Source organism: Schistocerca serialis, chromosome 1 (genome assembly GCF_023864345.2).
Source record: "Schistocerca serialis cubense isolate TAMUIC-IGC-003099 chromosome 1, iqSchSeri2.2, whole genome shotgun sequence".
Taxonomy (NCBI): Eukaryota; Metazoa; Arthropoda; class Insecta; order Orthoptera; family Acrididae; genus Schistocerca; species Schistocerca serialis.
Window position 1 is genome coordinate 514,491,352 of NC_064638.1, and position 14,175 is coordinate 514,505,526.

Sequence of the window (14,175 nt, forward strand, 5' to 3'; positions counted from 1 at the left end):
CTCCCAAATGCGAGTCCAGTGTGCTACCACTGCGCCACCTAGCTCGGTTTTCCGGAGGTAGAGATGCATTGTGTAAACTTTACGGATGGCTGATTTGAGCCCATGCACTGCAGTGAATGAAATATAGATGAGACATCGAAATTTTATTTGAAATCGGGAGCAGAGCGATATCCACTTTCGTTCTCGAGTTATTGAGTTCCGTAACCAAAGGACGCTCGTGTTACGACGTGCCCATTCACATCCTCGCGTGTTCCAAATTATGTCATCGTAACAATCATCATGTCTCATGAATGATTTAAGATATCGGTACCAGCTGTTTTGCAAACAACAGAACGCAATGAAACACATATAATGTATGATAAATACTCGAAACTTCTGTACTTTTGGGTTTTTTTTTTTTTTTTTTTAAACTGGGATATGGAAATAACACGTCAGAAGCAGTGAGAAGTCGGCAGCTCAGGACGCATACATTATAGGAAAACCCAAGCGCCGCGGATATACACGTCCACAGCGCCTCGGGAATGGCTTATCGCGATATACGCCCACAGTAGCGAATGGGTTAAAGGTGGTATGTCGTTGCTCTCATCTGACTTCCGAACTAAGTGACCCAGCAACTTATCGCTGGTTGGTTTCTCCCTTCCACTACCATTGGGACACACGTGGCCCACGACTGGTTATCAGACAATCTGTGGGAATTTGCTTCATGTTATTGCTATCTGCTCCGAAACGTTGAAGCCTGTTGAGTAGATAAGCAGTGGAACTGACACGCATTTGGCCAAGTATCAGCAAGTCTGAGTTTGAAAGGTTTGCAGCAGTCGCACATCATGTGACCAAATTCTAAAAGTGAGTGAACTGAGCGTATCTCATGAGTAACATGGTGGGTGGACACTGGTAAAGCAGGCATGTGGAGTGAACTACCATTCACTACTTCTATGCTTACGTTTATCTCGTTTACAAGAAGAGTTTATTATGATAAAGGAGTGCCACAGGGCAGATAACTTACATAAACTATTTGGCAGATAGAGTGAGCAGCAATCTGCGACTATTTGCTGCTGATACTAAGGTGTGCGGTAGAGCGTCGCCGTTGAGTGACTGTAGGAGGGTGAACTGGACAGAATTTCGATTTTGTATGATGAATGACAGCTTGCCCTAAATTTGCGAAATGTTTGTTAATGTAGATTAATAGGATAAACCTACCAGTAGTGTTCGAACACAGCATTAGTAGTGTGCGGCATGTCGCAGTCAAGTCGATTAAATACATACGCGTAATGTTGCCAAGCGACGTGAAATGGAATGACGACGTAAGGATGGCAGCAGGGAAGGCGAATGGCCCATTTCGGTTTTAGGGAAAATTCTAGGAAAGTGAAGCTCATGTGTTTTCTCGAGTGATGCATCCTTCACCACGTCGAATTAAAAGTAGACATCGAAGCATTTCAGAGGTGAGCTGCTAAATTTGTTAGCGGTAGGTTCGATCAACACGTGAATGTTACGGAGGATTCTACTACAACCAGACCCCACTTCGCAGAAGGACCGCAAAGATAAAAGACATTAGGACTAATGCGGAACCTTATTGACAGTGGTTTCCACTCGTTCCGTTTACGAGTAGAGTAGTGAAGGGAATTACAGGAAGTGGTACAAGGTACTCTCCACTAAGCACCGTATGGCGGCTTACGGATGACGTATGTAGACATAGATCACTGAGAAATTCGCTATCTGCTGATTACATATTGCCTAAAGGCACATGTATTCGGGTCATTACGCCAACAGTAAATTGGGGGCAAGAGCGGATTCGGGAAGAAAAGGAAAGGGAAAGAAATCGGCAAAGAAACCAGCCTGTCATTCACCTTAAGCGATTTACAGAAAACCAGAATCTGTCTGACCAGACGGGGATCTGAATCGCACACGTCTCGCATACGAGTTCGACGTGTCTAACTCCTACGCAGCCTCGCTCGGTCCACGGTCCAGGTATTTTCGTAATGACGTTCCTAAGCGCATCTAGCTACAGCGGCGCAGTATCGCACTACCTGGAAGCAGCTCATACTCGGAAATGTACTGCCTGAATGGTGGGAGCATCCTCCTCTGCCTCATCTCGTTAGGTACTTCATAAGCAGTCTGAACAAACGCCTGACACTACCGAGCACAGTGATGTGCCTTTTATTGGTAACTACGCGTTTGTAGCACGAATCTTCGCCACGAATTCTTTTCTGCCGTCACGCTGGGTTGTGGCCGAGACGTCCACCTGTCATCCCGCCCCAGTTATTTAGGGGCAGCCTCCCGTTGTGCGGCACAGAAAGGAGCGGACCTCTGGGCGCACAGAAACACGCGCTGCCAAGTCACGGCTGGCCCACGCTCCCGGACAGATCAATTCTGGAGCACCTGCTGCTGTGCTATTGTGATAGCACATAAAGATCGCGCCCACTGCGGGCCTCGGCCGCGTAGGAGGCCCGTAATGGACGCGATGTAAATGCGGGCAGCGGGCTCGCGCAGCCAGGGACAGGGACGGGCACCGGCCCAGACGGCCAAGAACAAAGGGAGCCGGCGGTGACCGCCCCCCGCCGCGCGCCCGTAACAGTTTAACGAGGGCTGTCCGGCCCGTGACGTAGACGTACCGCTCTTTCTCTCCCCCGCGTTCTCCGGCGCCCGTATCGCTCACTGGCCGCCGGCGAAAGTGGAGCAATTATCCTCGCCTGAGGAAAGCGTTTACCGCTAAGTGCGGCCATGACTCAAGGAGGGGAAGAGACAAAGAAGAAAGAAAAGCTCCATCTCGGTGGCTAGTTGTGCCCAGAAAGGTAGGGAGGGAGGGGGTGTTATTTGGTGCTTTATAACTTCCTCAAACAGAGAGAACATGTTTGGTATCGAAACAGCTGATCTTGCAACATGAAGGACGATTCAGCTGCCCCTACATATGTGTTTTATGCATCCCGCTACACCTTCAAAAACCGCGCGCAATATTTTCACATTCTCTTGGTTGCCATGCGCAAACTACTAATGCTACAGAAAAAATTAACAGGTACATTTTTTAGGGAATTTAATGTAGTTAAATTTTGTAATGGAATACGTTTTCGCTAGAGGCTGTAGTTTTCCAATTATTCAAGAAAAACGCACAAAAGTGACCTTCAAACGCGTTTTTCTTGAATAACTTCGGGCCTCCAGCGAAAATGTGTTCCCATACAAAATGTAACTGCATTAAGCTTTCTACAAAAATGTCCTGTTTATATTGGCCTGTAACACAAATTGAGCATAGTCCACCCGGCAAGCCGCGCGGTCTACCGCGCTGCTTCCCGAGCGGGTAGTCGTGGCGGTCCTCGGCACGAATCCGCCCGGCGGATTAGTGTCGAGGTCCGGTGTGCCGGCCAGCCTGTGGATGGTATTCAAGATGGTTTTCCTCTGCCTCGGCGAATGTGGACTGGTTCCCCTTATACCGCAGTTACACTATGGAGGCGATTGCTGCGCAAACACTGTCTCCACGTACACGTACACCATGATTACTCTTTCACGCAAACATGAGGGGTTACACTCGTCTGGTATGAGACGTTAAACGTCGTAGTTTCTGTTGCTAGCGCCAAGAGCCCATTACGTCAGCATGTCCCCTCACACGTCTCCGCACACAGTAAAGACCAATCTTGTCATTTAGAGTTTTGCTCGTCACTTTCAGCAGCTGTTTTTGACGAATGCTGGTGTGAAGAAATAGCACACCCGTTACGTTAAAAAGTGCTTTTTAACGCAGCTGGTATGCTATTTCTTCACATCGCATGTATCACTATTTCATTCACACTGCGCCCCTCCTCCCCCAGTGGAATCGGAGTTTCTTCTTTGTGCCATTATATTTGCTTCACGTAGTCGAAGAGAAAGACTGGACGTGTTGACAACTCAAAAAGTAGCAAGACTCCTTCACACAGTGAAAGTAAAATTATTTTCTACCACAATTTCAAAAGAACAACTTCAAAAATTTATCGAAAATAGCTAAAACATTACAATATAAAATAAAAATATCGGCACTCGATATTGCCGTTTCGATACTGGCGAAGAAATATCGCCAATATAGATATTTTTAGAAGAATAATCGATACATCGGTATATCGATATTTTATCAACGGCCCTAAACTGAACTGAAACCTAGTGAGTCGAAGGTGGAGCTAAACGTCCTGCCGACGGCGGCGACTTTGGCAGGAGTAGACAACTTTGGCGCTTCCTGCGGCAACCTATTTGGAGGGTGCAAGAAGGGCGGCAGGTGCGTTGACGTCCGGAACGCGGGGCGCGAACCCAGGTGCCCGTGCTGGCAGGTAGGCGGCATGATATATTATTACGGCTAATACGTGGCAGGTGCTAACCGCACAGGTGGAAGGGGCGCCCAGAGGAAACCACAAATAAATAGCGCCGGCCGCAGGGTTGGGGGGGGGGGGGGGGAGAGGGAGGGCGAACGGGCGGAAGTGTGCCGGCCGGCCGCCTTAAACACACAGCCACCGCCGCCGGCGCGGACCCTGCACCTCCACCTCGTTAAGAAACCGGACGGCGCGCCGCAGACGGGCTAGGAAGGAAGCGCAAGCCAGCGCCGAGCTCATCAGCTGTTTCGTTAACACCGCGCCCAGCTGCCCCGGGCCTCTTTCCCCGGGTTGCTGACCCCGAGCACTCCTCTCCTATGAGATTTCACAGACCGAAGGACACAAATCATCGCCGCCGAGATTAAATGGATTCCCCCTCGGGGCCTCCACCGTGCTGACAGTTGGAAGGGCACGAACGCCTCCACAGGGTGTGAAGTTATGTCAATAGCCTGTTACTGTAGCACAGGTAACGTTAGTCATCGCTGGAAGAAAGGCAACTCTATTTCATCGATGGTTACTGGAGAACCCCGCAAGTGGTTAGAATTATAATGAAGTTGTCCTGCGTAGCCGTCGATTCGTGAAGTAGAGGTCACGGTTCGAGTCCATCCTCTGGCGCAGGTGTGTTTTAAATGCACCATTATAGGTTGTGCCTACCTATACGTGTAACATGAAGTGATAAATCGAATATCGTCTCTCTCTCTCTCTCTCTCTCTCTCTCTCTCTCTCTCTCTCTGTCTGTCTGTCTGTCTGTCTGTCTGTGTGTGTGTGTGTGTGTGTGTGTGTGTGTGTGTGTGTGTGTGTGTGTGTGTGTGCGTGCGTGTACGTCAGAGAGACTTGGGTTTATCAAAAGACAAGTAGATGATGCGACCACTATCAAGTCTTAAGCAGTCGCCAGTTATAACAACAGTAATTAATATAAAGGGACGCGAGTAAAACATCGCAAATGGGCAAATTTTGTCAAATGACTTTCATTTATACATTTCCCCTGAAAACTGTGCTTTTTGTTTCCATGTTCTAAGGACGCCTGTATTTAATACAACGTAGGCTCTCTAGCAGAATTTTTGTTCCGCTCTTGACACAGGATATTATGAAATAGGAAAAACCTTGCTTGCAAAATTTTGCCGAGCATCAGGAAAGCAACCCTATTTAATGTTAGTGTATGTCCGTGTATGCTCGTACCATTTGAACACAATTAGTTGCTCGTTGCTAATAAATTGACTTGTCCTTTGTCAACGGATAAGTGTGACAGGCCTATTGCAGCGCCTGTATTGCTGAGAAGTACGACGCAATGTTCCTTCGGGCGTGCATCCTTGTGCGAAGAACACTGCATCGTACTTCTCAGCAATACAGGCGCTGCAATATTGTATTTACGAAAACGTCAAATGTGCACAGGAGTTGGCGAGGGCGTGATGGGGTGGGATGCAGGGAAGTAGGCTCTTATTTTTTGTATGTGAATCGGCAGTCACTGACTGTCTTTCTAATTGGACAATGATACAAATATCAGACTAATCATCTCAGTTCATTCTTTGATATTTAGGCAATTGCAGAATTCTGGAATTTTCCAACACTGAACAAGCCCGTCAGTGTTTATTCACGTAACAAAAAATGGTTCAAATGGCTCTGAGCACTATGGGACTTAACATCTGAGGTCATCAGTCGCCTAGAACTTAGAACTACTTAAACCTAACTAACCTAAGGACATCACACACATCCATGCCCGAATCTGCGACCGTAGCAGTCGCGCGGTTGCAGACTGAAGCACCTAGAACCGCTCAGCCACATCGGCCGGCTATTCACGAAACAGCTAATGTACAAAACACGAAAGGACTTCTAGACTGGCGTGATTTTAGAAAAAGGCATAGCACATCTGTCACGTTAAGCACTGAAAGAAAGAACACTCTGAGACAGCTTCGGCTCCTGATCACGAGGATAGAAACGAAGGGGAAACGAACGCCAAAGCTACGGCGACCGCTAACCACGGAGAGACCCCCTCGACAGCAGCAGTAAATTAAACGGCCCGCGGCAACCGCTTGCAGAGGTGACGCGACGAGTTAACCCATTTCCAGAAACCGGCAATTTCGCTGACTGCAAGGTGGGTATTAGTGCGGTCCTCGTCCCTCGAATCAATTGTGAAGGGGGCGTTCGGGACGACAGCCATTACGCAAACGAGGATCCCGTAGTTTCCTGCGCACCATTAGAGGCGACGTGCGCGCGCTCTGGCGGCGGCCAATTAGCGATGGCGAGCAACCGTAATGGGCGACCTGGACGCTGCACCTGCGGCCAGCTGCGACCCGCAAACAGCGCGCGTCTGGAAGCCGGCAGTAGTAGCCACAAACATTCGCCAGCAAGATTTCAGCACTCAACGCTCGCGAACTACAATCTACTGCCCGTGCGATATTGAAGTATCGTCGTGCGAACAGTGACGAGTGGCGAAATCCCGAATAAAAGAAAGTATATCGAGAAATCTCTTAAAGAACTAAAATATCAACCTGTCCTGCCACTTGTCTAAAATTCTCATTTACAGGGCGTGTACAGAAGAATTTGACAGAGCTCCAAAAGACCTGGGTCGAAACAAGGTTCCGGGAGTAGACTATATTCCATCAGATCTACTGATAGCCTTGGGAGAGCTAGTCATCTCAAATCTCCTCCATCCGGTGAGCAAGATCATGTAGGAGGCAGGCGACATACTGTCAGACTTCAAGTAGAATTTAATAATTCCAGTTCTTAAGAAAGCAGTGGCTGACACGTGTGGAAATTACCGGAGTATCAGTTTAAAATGTCATGGTTGCAAAATGCTAATACGAATTGTTTACAGAAGGGTAGGAAAACTGGTAGAAGCCGACCTCAGGGAAGATCAGTTCGGACTCCGAAGAAGTGAAGGAACACGCAGGGACATACCGATCCTAGAACTTATCTTAGAAGATAGGTTAAGGGAAGGCAAATCTACATTTATAGCTCTGGTAGACGTAGAGAAAGCCTTTGACTTCTCTTTTAAATTCTGAAGACAGCAGCGGTAAAACACAGGGAGCGAAAGGCTATTTAAAAATTGTACAGAGATCACATGGCAGTTAGAAGAGTTGAGGGGCACGAAAGGGAGCGATGGTTAAGAAAGGAGCTGGGGTTGTAGCCTATCCCCGATGTAATTCAATATGTACCTTGAACAGACAGTAAAGAAACCGAAGAAAATGTTGGAGAAGAAGCTGAAGCACTGGAGAAGAAATAAAAATTTTGAGGTTTGCCGATGACATTGTACTTCTGTCAGAGACAGCAAAGGACTTGGTGGAGAGGTTGAGCAGAATTGACATTGTCTTAAAAAGAGGATATAAGATGAATATGAACAAAAGCAAAACGACTATAACGGAATGTAGTCGAATTAAATCAGGCGATGCTAAGGAAATTCGGTTAGGAAACGAGACACTTAAAGTGGTGGATGAGTTTTGCGATATGGGCAGCAAAATAACTGGTGACAGCCGAAGTAGAGTGGATATGGAATGTAGACTGGCAATGACAAGAAATGTATTTGTGAAGAAGGTTTAACAAGGGGAGGCCGCCAGTTGTGAAATTCAGATTCGATTCATACTGCGCATAATAAAAGCTCATGGCCAGAGGTGTAATGTGGCAAAGCACCAAGATGCACTTCTCAGCCGTTGTCGAGAAAATCGACAGTTAAAAGAAACCGTTGCGGTGAAATACTCTCTACGTGTAATGGTTTTCTATAGCGTCGTGGCGCAGCGGTAAGCGCTCGGGTTCGTAATACGAAGGTCGCCGGATCGAATCCCGCGGCATGGAACTTTTTTTTATTATTAGTTTTTTGTAATTCAAATATATATATATATATATATATATATATATATACTATTAATGAATTGCTTATGCATGTTGGTGAAGGCGGATCGCTCTCCAATCGTACCGCCTCCATTTTGCCGTTTGTTTAACAGGGTGTACCAAAGCTCTCACGTCCGCACTGATTTTCGACGACGTTATAAGTTGCGCTAGGGACCCCATCTACCTTCTTTCGAAGTTGGCGGATAACTACGCTGTTATGCGGCGGCTCTTTTCCGCCCATTCAACATCTGTCCATCAAGTGTAGCGAGCGAGTAACGGAGTTTATATTTCATACCTGCCACAGCAAATTTGTGTTCGTGGGGTCTCTATTCTAATTCGAACGTTTGACTTACGCTATACGTATTCGTTTCGGAATATCGTTTCTGCGTCTTCCGTTAACTATACGTGGTAAACATTGTGAAGACAGCCGGCCGAAGTGGCCGTGCGGTTAAAGGCGCTGCAGTCTGGAACCGCAAGACCGCTACGGTCGCAGGTTCGAATACTGCCTCGGGCATGGATGTTTGTGATGTCCTTAGGTTAGTTAGGTTTAACTAGTTCTAAGTTCTAGGGGACTAATGACCTCAGCAGTTGAGTCCCATAGTGCTCAGAGCCATTCAATTGTGAAGACAATTAATAACATTTGTGAAATACAACTTTGTTTGCGGGAAACATAATGATGTTCGAAGTCGCCAGTTTTTCCACGACAAACGACTTTCAACAACTTATTATATGCGTAATTGTTGCAACTGATTGCCGGGTATTATATATATTATGTGTGTATATATATATACACATTTGAATTGCAAAAAACAAATAGTAAAAAAAAAGGTTGCATGGCGCGAGATTCGATCCGGCCACTTTCGGATTACAAACCCGAGCGCTTACCGCTGCGCCACGACGCTGTAGAAAATTATTAATCGTAGAGAGTATTTCACCGCAGCAGTTTCTTTTTAACTGTCAGGTTTCTTGACAACGGCTGAGAAGTGCATCTTGGTGCTTTGCCACATTACACCTCTGGCCATGAGCTTTTATTATGCGCAGTATGAATCGAATCTGAATCTCACAATTGGCGGCCTCCCCTTGTAAGTGTTACAAAGTCGGCCGGCCGGAGTGGCCGAGCTGTTCTAGGCGCTACAGTCTGGAACCGCGCGACCGCTACGGTCGCAGGTTCGAATCCTGCCTCGGGCATGGATGTGAGTTATGTCCTTAGGTTAGTTAGGTTTAAGTAGTTCTAAGTTCTAGGGGACTGATGACCACAGCAACTAAGTCCCATAGTACTCAGAGCCACTTGAACCATTTGTTACGAAGTCTTTTCTGGAAGTATTTGTCTGGAGTGTAGCCAAGTATGGAAGTGAAACATGGACAATATACAGTTTGGACAAAAACAGATTAGAAGGTTTCGAAATGGTGGTACAGAAAAATGATGAAGATTAGATGTGCAGATCATGTAGCTAACGCGCAGATACAGGATGGAATTGGAGAGAAAAGAAATTTGTCGCACAACTTGACCAAAAGAAGCGATTGGTTGATAGGAAACATTCTGAGATATCAAGGGATCACCAATTTGGTATAGGAGGGAAATGGGGGGGGGGGGGGGGGGGTACAAATCGTAGAGGGAGACGAAGAGATGAATACTAGTAAGCAGATTTAGAAGGATGTAGGTTGTAGTGGTTATTCGGATATGAAGAGGCTCGCACAGGATAGGGTAGCATGGAGAGCTGCATCAAACCAGCCTTCGGAATGAAGACGACGACGACGATAGCGCCAACGTAAAAATGGGAAAACAGATAACAGAACACTTCACGAGGTCTAATATAGTGTTTGCTGTTAGCAAAGAAACTCGCGTCGGCCGTACGCTCCCACAGCCCAGTAACGCCAAATTTCGCAACACTGTCTTAAAGGATATGCTTCTCGTACGTCTCTAATTGATTTCTGCCGTTATTTCACGCAGTGATGGTTGTGTGTTAGCACTGACAACTCTAAGCGATCGTCACTGCTCTCGGTCGTTAAGTGGCAGTCGTAGGCCACTGCATTATCCGTGGTGAGAGGTAATATCTGAAATATGGCTATGTCGGGACTCGCTTGACACTGTGGAACTTGTAATATTGAATTCCTTAACAACTTCCGAAATGGAATATCTCAAGCATTCCGTGCTCAAAGTCTTCCATAAACAAGTCGGAAACCTTTCCACACGAATCACCTCAGTACAAATGACAGCTCCGCCAATACACTGCCCTTTTATACCCTGTGTACGCGATACTGCCGTCATCCATATATGTGCATGTCGCTATCCCATGACTTTAGTCTCCTCAGTGTCTGTATGCGGTTTGTAAATTTTCTCACTATAATATGGTTCCATTTTAACGTACCCTGTCCTTAAGGTTATCATTCTCCCAATATTTCTCTCAATCAAGTAGGGGAAATTTGTGTAGCAGTTTTGGAATAGAAAATCCTCTGCTAAACGAAAGAACAATTCCTAGAAAGAGTCTTTCACTGTATACGTGGGTGTGCCGAACCGAAAATCGAACCCAGAAGCTTGTGGTTCAGCGGACAATGCTTTTGCCGACTGAATATCTAGGCAATACCGATGACAGACCCTCAATTTTTTTCTTCCGACACTGTTTCTTCCGGATGAACGCGAAGCTCCGACGGTGCGTCACCACTTCAACCGGGATAGCTCAGCCGCTAAGGGCACTGCCTGCGAAACGCAAGCAAAGACTCGGATCCGAGCCTGGTGCACCGTCTTAATCCGCAAAGAAATTTGCAAAAAGTGTAGTTCGGATTCTGTGTCTATAGGATAGCTCCTCTCCTGTTAGCCTGTTAGAGTCCCTCTTGCAACAATTCCAGCCGCCGCTGGCGGGAGTCCACCGCCTCTTCAGCCTCGGGAACCCCATCGGCGGAAGCCACATCCTTGTTTACCACACGTCCGGAGTGCTGTTAAGAGGCGAGGCAGGGGACGATGGCTTGCCGTCCGCCTTTCCTCCTTTTACGCCTTTTTCCCCGATACACGGGCCGGCCTAGCTGGTTCCGAGTGAAATGTTAATCTTGTCTCAGCTATTAACAGGCAAGGCAATCGATTACCGCGGAGATGAAACCGAGCTCGCCGGCTCCGTCGGGCGGCGGCCGCCCGTGCATCGCGAGCGGTCCCGATCGGCGCCGCCGTCCTCTGCCGCACAGCCCGCGGCGCGCAATCTCGCCTTAATTGGCGGCCCCAGCCTTGATTAGCGCCCACGCGACCACCGCCCATCAGCACTCCCCCCATCCACCCGTATCTTTTTCTTCCGTTAATTACACGGTATTGCTCGGTGAACGCTTGGAGCATCAGGTTTGGTGCGCGGCACGTTTCGCACACCGAAATTTCTTGTGATTTTTTCCGAAAATCCAATATATTTAGAAACAGAGAGAGAGAGAGAGAGAGAGAGGGGGGGGGGGGGATGGTGGAGAAAGAACAGTGACGGAAGGCGACGCGGGCTCAGAGAGAAAGGGAGAAATGTGGACTGCATGCAGTGATAAAGTGTAAATATAAAGCAGGAATGGATTCAAGAAGAAGAAAGAGAATATTCTGGATTTAAGAATGCGCTTAGTTAGGAAAAATTGTGTGTGGCATTATAATGTGTAGTTTTGTATGGACACGACGACTTGCTTATTCAACTACATATGAAGGTTATCAGATACTGACTGAAACTGTTAGGTCTACAACTTTGCTTCCGCCTTTTTTCGGTAGGTGCAGGTGGTAGGTCGTGTCATACAGTAAATGCAGCTGGCGATTAAGGAAGAATGATTCGAAAAAGTGGTTCGAATGGCTCTGAGCACAATGAGATTTAACATCTGAGGTCATCAGTCCCCTAGAACTTAGAACTACTTAAACTTAACTAACCTGAGGACATCACACACATCCATGCCCGAGGCAGGATTCGAACCTGCGACCGTAGCAGTCGCGCGGTTCTGGACTGAAGCGCCTAGAAACGCTTGGCCACCGCGGCCGGTGAATGATTCGACCTTTGCTGATCATATATTAGTAGAAAACCATCCACATGATGTAATATGTTGAGTTTTACACTCTGTCAAAAAAAGCTAAAAGGCGACCCTACTGGAATTAATGGAAATCAACAAATACAGGACACAGAATGCCAACCTAGTATTAAATGATCAGACTCAGTTTCCATTTTCCCTCCAGTTAAATTAAGTTTTCGTTGCAAATACCAGATTCTAACTGTGAATTCATCTTATTTCTCTTATTTTCATATGTCGGTGTACATAAAACCTGTATTTACACCCCCTTTTTAGCTAAATGTAATTATTGTAATATTTTCCTAAGAAAACACTTTGCCATTTTTGTATCCTACGTACCAATAATATGTACGTCGCACATCATGTTTATCTGTGTTTGCGACAGTCATTTGACACGTGAAGGTGGCCTGAGAGGCTGAAAGCAGGTTCGTGACTAACTAAATATGGGTTTATTCTTTTTAATATCAAAATAAATGATTTTTGTCTTGTACCTATATGTATCTAGTTTTGTCTCAATTTTTTTAAGGCCCTGTATTATTTCGGGGTATGCCACGGGATGACTTCAGTCGGAAATGGTGCTCTGTCTCCAGGTACATTGGCCCCTTTCCTCGATATATTGTGTCGTATATGTAGCTGGAATGTGTAGGTGAGTGTAATGGAATGCGTGTTGATGTCGTTTGTGTTTGATGATGATGGTGGTGGTGGTGGTGGTGGTGGTGGTGGTGGTGGTCGTGGTCGTGGTGGTGGTGAAGATTATATCGAAGATGAGAGAAGAATCAGAGTGAAACCCGCTGTAGGCACACAGCCAACTCCTCTCGAATACCACAAAGTGACCGCCAAGATTAGCGTCCCCATCCGACGGACGGATCGCCATCACTTAGAGTCACATGCCCTAACTTCATAAGACTCTGTAGAGAGGCTTGGAATTTAATCGAGAACAATGGGCCAAATGCTAGTGGTCAGAAGCTTTCGCCCCTACTCCTCCCCCTGCCAGCCAAATACTGCCAGAGATCAGAGTCAGCTTACTTCCGAGTCGAACGCCTCCCCACAGGCGGAAATTAGCGAGCTCGGCTACGGAGGTCAATTTAGTCTTAAAAAGGTTTTCGATGATAGCTACACATCAGTAAATAAAGAGAACACACTGAAGTTGATATAATTGCACTGGAACATGTTTGGCACATGAAAACAAAGGCACAAAACCAAAATTATTTGACGAATGTGGATGTTTATCAACATACCAGCTGAGTACCCGGCGTTGTCAGAAAATTAGTATCACCAACCTACCGTCGATATAAACCCGTCCAGGAGATAGCAGCGTCATCTGGTGAGGAATGACTGCTCATCAGACAAACGCACTGTGCATGTAGTACCAGCGAGCATGCTGTCCGTGTGTAGACTGGGGAAGGCGCGCGATCTATCTGAGTGTAACCGAGGGCAGATCGTGACGGTCCCGAGACTCGGCACGAGCATTTCGTAAACTGCACAACTTGTCGGGTGTTCGCGGAGTGCTGCAGTAGGCGTCTTCAACACGAGGCGGAACCTAGGTCTAACCACGTCCAGACGTCGTGGGGCTGGGCAGCCACCCCTCATCACAGATGTCGGACGTCTGGTCAGACTGGTAAAACAGGACAGCCAGCGAAATGTGGAGGAATTAACGTCACACTTTAACGTTGGGTAGAGTACAAGAGTGTCCGAACACACAGTGCACCGAACATTTCTAACGTTGGGCTTCCACAGCCGACTACCCATGCCTGTGCCAATGTTAATACCACGACATCGGAACTACGAAATGGGAACGTGGCCATCGGCACTGGACGTGGGCGCCGTGGCAAAGCGTTCCATGGCCTGATGAATCCCAATACCTTCTTCATCATGCCGATGGGAGGGCGTGAACTCTTCGTCTTCTAGAGGAGAAGTTCGTTGGCACCTTGAGGGACGGAGATAAGCTAGCGGTGGCTACCATTATGCTCTGGGAAACATTAAAAAGGGGCGTCCATGGTTCCATCGGAGATCGTGA

The 14,175-nt window shown here is 47.1% G+C and overlaps 1 protein-coding gene across 1 annotated transcript in view; it reads right to left on the reverse strand.

Annotated features, from left to right (window-relative positions):
* The window catches only part of LOC126485041 (endothelial transcription factor GATA-2-like), a gene marked incomplete at its 3' end in the record, with an annotated part of 640,253 nt that overhangs the window by 141,936 nt on the left and 484,142 nt on the right, over positions 1–14,175 (reverse strand). The gene's annotated exons all lie outside the window — the stretch shown is intronic.